General features: G+C 41.6%; 1 pseudogene; it reads left to right on the forward strand.

Annotated features, from left to right (window-relative positions):
* The window catches only part of LOC133042182 (histone H2B type 2-K1-like), a 44,743-nt pseudogene extending 43,092 nt beyond the window's left edge, over positions 1-1,651 (forward strand).
* The last annotated feature ends 5,076 nt before the right edge of the window (positions 1,652-6,727 follow it).

Consider the following 6,727-nt stretch of genomic DNA (forward strand, 5'->3'; position numbering starts at 1 on the left):
CTGCTCTAATTGCAGTGATGAAAAGTAGCTCTGAGGAAAGACACCCAAAAGTATTTGAAACCAGGTTATAGCCCCCTTTGGTAATTTGGTTCTGTAAGAAACATACATGCTGACAAATTATCTTTAACTCCTCCAAGAAGAGATCTGGTTCTTATGGGAATTTCAATTTATTTCAAGGGTTGGATGGGAAGGAAAGCATTCATGACACCAGTTATTAAAACAGATTTCACGACTGGAAGCCTGAAGAGTCTCTGGCAGAAAAACACCTTAACTCTAATCAAAGCGAACTGATGTCCTTGATGTTGGAGGTGTGCAGAATGAAAGATGAACAGGCTGTGCCTGTTCACACGTATCTACCTCAAACCAAATACTCACACTGACTTGTCCCCTTGAATCTGATCCGTCATCTGAGAAATGGAAACACTGAGGTGTAGTTTCACCCGATATTAATGAAAGTAAATGAAATAAATGCACTCAAACATCACAAATGGAAGTACAATTTGGAAGGTAATTCCTTTGGAAATTGTATCAAGGTTAGATACACTCATACTTTTTGAACCAATCATTGCATTTCTAACCTGCAATGCTCTTAATTTCAGGGAAACAAAAATTCTTAGATATAAGATGTATATTGCATAGTTATGACAGCAAATGCTAACAATGGGATTGTTTCAATCAATTTGGCGTATAGACTATAATAAAGGTGTGTGAAATTATGCTGTAGCTTTGGTTTTATGCAGTTTATTACATATTTACTGTTGTTGTTTAGTGGCTAAGTCGTGTCCAACTCTTTTGCGATCCCATGGACTATAGCCCGCCAGCCCCTCTGTCCATAGGGTTCCCCAGGCAAGAAAACTAGAATAGGTTGCCATTCCCTTCTCCAACCTGCACTGCCGGCAGATTCTTTACCACTGAGCCACCTGGGAAGCCCTTATTACACACTGCAGATCAGTAAACTCATAATTATTGAATTTTTAGAGATCTAGTGTCAAACAAGCTGTGACCTCAGTCTTTAGATTTAAATGAACACTTTAGTTTGTGCTTTCTGAGTGGCTAGAATATTGTATTTCTCTTTCTATGTTTGGGGCGTTTTGATGACTTTACATTTGGGAATGAATTGAAATTGAATACTGGGGTCACTTTGAAGTGGATGCAATTTTGCAAAGCTTAGAAACAGGCTTAAAAGATAATGTTAAGTGAAAAAGTATGAAACAAACTTATTGGTAGAGTCTGGTGACAAAAAATGAAGCAGAAATTAACACTTTGAAGAGAAAAAAGTCCTGCTTTTTTCCAGTTTCCTTCCTCTTTTCAAAATTTCTTCAAGAAGGAGGAGCAGGAGACTGAGTGCCGAGCCTGGACAGCCTCAGCAGTCTGGGGGGCCAGAGGGGCTGGAGTCCTGGGGACAAGAAGTCCAAAAGGCACAGCCGGCGTAAAGAAGCCTATTCACTGTACATCTACAAGGTGCAGAAGCAGGGGCATCCCGTCATCGGCATCTCCTCCAAGGCCATGCGCATCATGAACTCGTGGGCTGAACCATCCTGACATCCGGGAGGTCCAGACAGCTGTGCGTCTGTGGCTGCCTAGGGAGGTGGCCACGCACACTGTGTCCAAGGGCACCAAATCCATGACCAAGTACACCAGCTCCAAATGACCTTGGACGTGACCTTAATAAAGGCTGAATTGCTAAAAAAAAAAAAAAAAAAAAAGTCTTCAGTAAAAAAATTAAAGTTTTCTTTGAGGAAAAAAAAAAAAAATATATATATATATATATATATAAACTTGAAAAGAATTGCCTCTTCCATCTACACCTTCCCATACCTTGACTGTAACTCTCAGGTTGTAGCACTCATGTAGATTACATGAAGCCTGATATGAGCCAGGTGACTGCATTATCTTCTATGCAGCTGGGTGGGCTTCATTCCCAGAAGCAATGTGAGCCCTCGGAAGGAGAGATGTTTATGTTGCTAATCAAGTGTCCCAGGTCCAAAACCACTTCATATGGAGCAAGGATGATGACAATGAGCATCTATTTACATTCTTTCTATGACTTTTTTGTGTGGACCCTTTTTAAATTCTTTACTAAATGTGTTACAATATTGCTTCTGGTTTTGTTTATTTATTACTATTTTTTTTTATTTTAAGATTTTTTAAACATTTTTGTTTTTCATGGCTGTGCTGGGTCCTCGTTGCTGAGCACGATGTTTCTCTAGTTGCAGCAGCTTCTCTTGTTGCAGAGAACTGGCTCTGGGCCCCTCAGACCTGAGTAGTTGTGGTACATGGGTTTAGTTGCTCTGTGGCCTGCGGGATTTTCCCAGACTGGGGATCAAATCGGTGTCCCCTGCATTTCAAGGCAGATTCTTGACCACTAGACCACCAGTGAAGTACTGCTTCTGTTTTTATGTTTCGTATTTCTGGTCACGAAACATGTAGAATCTTAGCTCCCCGACCAGGGATCAAACCCATACCCCTTACATTGAAAGGCAAGTCTAAACCGCTGGACCACCAGGAAAGTCTCTGAGCATTCATTTAGAAAAGGAATTCACGCAAGAATCCTATTCGGTTCTGCTGCAGTCCTTTACCCTGGATCTAGAAATGACTTCTCAGGCTGATGATGTATAAGGCAGCGGGAGTGCCAGAACCTCCCTCCCCCCTTGTATTTGATGTGACTGTACCATCAACACAAAGGCCAGCTCCTAGAAGGAGAGCTGAGTCAGGTCTCCTGGCCGTCAGGCTCCTTAGTGCTCCAGCAGGCAGAGGGAGGTTTTGTTTCTCTTTCGGTAACAGCGGCCTATCTGAGCCTATCTTGGTCAGGACCGACTGCATCATCCTCAAATGACTGCTTTTTATTTCTCCTGCATTTAATCAGATGCTCTGCCACTAAAATTTTAAAAAACAGTGCTTAGATCCTGTTGAACTGAGCATGAAAGATTCCCTTTGCTCCAGGGTTCTAATGGAAGAGACTTAACCTTTAAATTGTGAAGAATCTCAAGGATCCTACTTGGCTGTGATCCCACTTTAGCCCCCAAGTCCTGTCTCCTCCTCAGTTCAAGAGTTGGGCTTGAGGAGGTAATGGTCCAAATTCACCACATCACCTCATAGTATAGCTGTATTTCCTGAGAACCAGCTGAGTATACTGTCCCATGTTACCTGCCGGTTTATGACAGCAGAGACATGCCTTAAACAAATGATTCCAGTAAGTTACTAACTAATTAACCTCAACATGCCATAGGAGTGTCTCACAGGGAGGCATACTTCAGTCTAAGGAAGTGATTTTTCAATCAGGAGCAATTTTGCCCCCCTTCCCCCAAGGGGACATTAGACAATATCTGAAGACATTTTTGGTTGTTGCAACTTGGAGGGAGGTGAGGACGTGATCAAGAGTATTGACCTTGAACAGGCAAAAGCTAGCACGCTGCTAAACACACTAAAATGTCAGTAGTGTCCAGGTCGAGAAACCCTGGTAGTTTTCAGACATGCCTTTTTGATTCAGGATGTGTGGGGTGATCCCTGAAATCCGCATTTCTCATAAGTTCCTAGGTGATGCTACTCTTTTCTGGACTAAGGACAATACTTGGAGAACTGTTGGTCAGTATTTTCAGAGACAATATCCCCAGGAAAATAACATGTAAAGGCTTAGGAAGAGTTAGCTGGAGTAAAAGGGAAAGATACGCTTTTGCAGGCTGTATGTGCAAAAACAGAGATGGGAAGTTTTGGCATGTTTAAGTAATGAAACTAAAAAGCATGGAGTTGAGTAAAGCTGAAGAGAAAGCCAGGGGCAGATTTCGCTGGGTTATAGTAGAAGTATAGGACTTCTTAGGTGACTCAGTGGTAAAAGAACTCGCCTGCCAATGTAGGAGACACAGGAGAAGTGGGTTCGATCTCTGGATCAGCAAGATCCCCTGGAGGAGGAAATGACAACCCACTCCAGTATTCTTGCCTGGAAAATTCCATGGACAGAGGAGCCTGGCAGGCTACAGTCCACAGGGTCACAAAGAGTCAGACACGACTGAGCAACTGAGCACACACTGTAGAAGTGTGGCTTTTATTCCATTGAAAGCGTTGGAAAGACGCTGGAGAGACTTTTAGCAGGGAATGGGGACTCTTGACCAGGCAGTTGAGGGTAAAGGAGAACTTGTTGCTTGTAGTTCAATAAAAGAGCATGGCCTTTGGAGCCAGACAGTCCTGAATTTCAATTCTAGTTAAGCCTCTTTAACTAGTTATGTGATCAAGGGCAAATTATTTCAGTTTCTATGAACCTCCGTTTCCTCATCTGTAAAATGAAACCATTCGGACCTGCTCCACTAGATTGTTGTGAGAATAAGTGAGATCACGTTCATAAAAGTGTCTGGCACACAGGAGGTGTGTGGCTCAACGAATGTTAATTCTCTTCTATTAAGCATCATGATGAAAGGACCAGGGGCCCTCCAGGACCTAATCTGCATCTCAAAGAGCACTCAGCAAAGCATGATGTCAGCAGCCCAGGTCTGTCCAAAGAGTGCTGGCATCACCTGTGAGTGCCAAACGTATGTCAGGGCCTGCTGCTGGCAAGTTTACAGGCAAATGAGGCAACCACCAACCCACACAAAAATGCTGCAAAACTAATGCTAGGTTTTCCGATACCATCACAGAACTCAGGCCAAAGTTACCTAATTTATTGACGTTTGGATACTTCAGAGGCTCTTTTATCAGGCCCCAGTATTGTTTTGTAGCCTGACAATGGGAAGGGGAAACAGTGCTTAAAACCACAATAAATAATAATAATATTTAGCACTTAAGTAACCTCCACCAGCTTCAAAGCCACTTACAAGCACTCACAAATTAAGACTCACCCAGCCCCAGCCTTGGGAAAATGTCATTATCTTGGTTTCTTCAACACAGCACAGAGGATGAGACAATAGAGTTGTCCAAATTCTGGTCACATGGCTTCAAAATCAGCTGCTTTAATTCAATCCAGGCATCTCTAGAGGGTCCATTCTAGAAAAATCTGGATATTTCCTTGGATCATAGTTTATGCAGAATGTTTGATGAGAAGAGCAAGTTCCACTTTACAAGACCCCTTTAAAATAATAATAAAAAAGATGGAGAGACACAGATATAGAGAATGGACTTGTGGACACAGTGAGGGAAGGAAAGAGTGGGACAAATGGATGAAGAAGCAGTGACATGTATAGGCTACCATGTGTAAAGTGTATAGCTGTTGAGAAGTTGCTATATAACACAGGGAGGCCAGCTTGGCCCTCTGTCATGACCTAGAGGGTTGGAATGGGGGTGTATATATGTATATAATGATATTGATGAAGCTATTTGCAGGATAAGGCTAGAGATGCAGTCAGAGAACAGACTTGAGGACATGCCAGGGGAAGGGAGGGCTGGACGGAACTGAGAGGGTAGCACTGACATATATACAATCCTGTATATGAAATAGGTGGCTGACAGGAAGCTGCTGCATGGCGCAGGGAACTCAGCTCAGTGTTCTGTGACCGAGATGGGAGGGATTCAGGTGGGTGGGAGGAAGGCTCAAGAGGGAGGGGATGTATATACACAGATAGATGATTCACTTCATTGTACAGCAGAAACTAACACAATATTGCAAAGCAATTATACTTCAATTAAAATGTTAAAAAGAAAAGAAAGAGTTCCTTGTGAATCTAATTTTGTACAGAAGTTCCCAGCACAAGCTGAGTTAGACTTAACTGGAAGGTTGGTTTTCTTAGCCAGAGAAGTGGTATCTCTGAATCCCCAACTCTCTCACTCTGCCATCTCTCAGAAAACTGAGTGAAAGTCGTGATTTTTTTTGCATGTGTTTGGTAATTATATAATGATGATAATAATGATATCTCAAAGTTTCCATATCTGCAAACTAGAGATAATGGACCACAGGGTTCTCATGAGGACAAAGTATGAAGAATGCCAGGATGGCAATCAACACAACAAAACTTTCCTTATCATTGCTGTGGTTGATGCCATTGCCACATTTATGTGACTTTATTATTTTTCATATATTTCTCATATGCTCCATATTACAAGTCCATAACAGTCCTCTTGTAAAGATAAGCAGGTAACATTACCCTCTGTGCAAATGTGGGCTCAGAGACAGCAAATGGACTAATCTAAAACCACACAGCTGGTCGCTGTTATTATACCTCAATATTATTTGCACAAAAAAAATGTATTAAATCTGAATGCAAAGTTCAGCTATGATGCTGCTAATATCTCTCCTATAGATAGTCTTACTGGTTATCTTACCAGTGGGCAAACTCGCTGGTTATCTATGGTAAGAAAAACGAAGTCCTATAGAATAATACAGTTACCCATGATCTAGTTGCAGAGATTAATTTCTTAAATTCTTTCTGTTTTTTGGCAGTAATTACAAAGCTCAGAAATAAGAAACCAACTCAAAGAAATAAAGTTGTTAGAGTCAGAGAGAGTGTAAAGCCCAGCTCTGTTCCTCACCAGCTGTGAGATGGTGGGGAACTCAGCTCTTCAAAGACTCTGTTTCCTCATTTATAAAATGGGAACAATAAGATCAACTTCCTAAAGTAGCTGTGGTACATATATACAATGGAAGTCTACTCAGCCATAAAAAGGAACACATTTGAGTCAATTCTAATGAGGTGACTGAACCTAGAGCCTGTTATACAGAGTAAAATAAGTCAGAAAGAGAAAAACAAATATTGTGTATTAATTCATATATATGGAATCTGAAAAGATGGTACTGATGAACCTA

The sequence above is a fragment of the Dama dama genome, chromosome 21 (assembly GCF_033118175.1).
Source record: "Dama dama isolate Ldn47 chromosome 21, ASM3311817v1, whole genome shotgun sequence".
Lineage (NCBI taxonomy): Eukaryota > Metazoa > Chordata > Mammalia > Artiodactyla > Cervidae > Dama > Dama dama.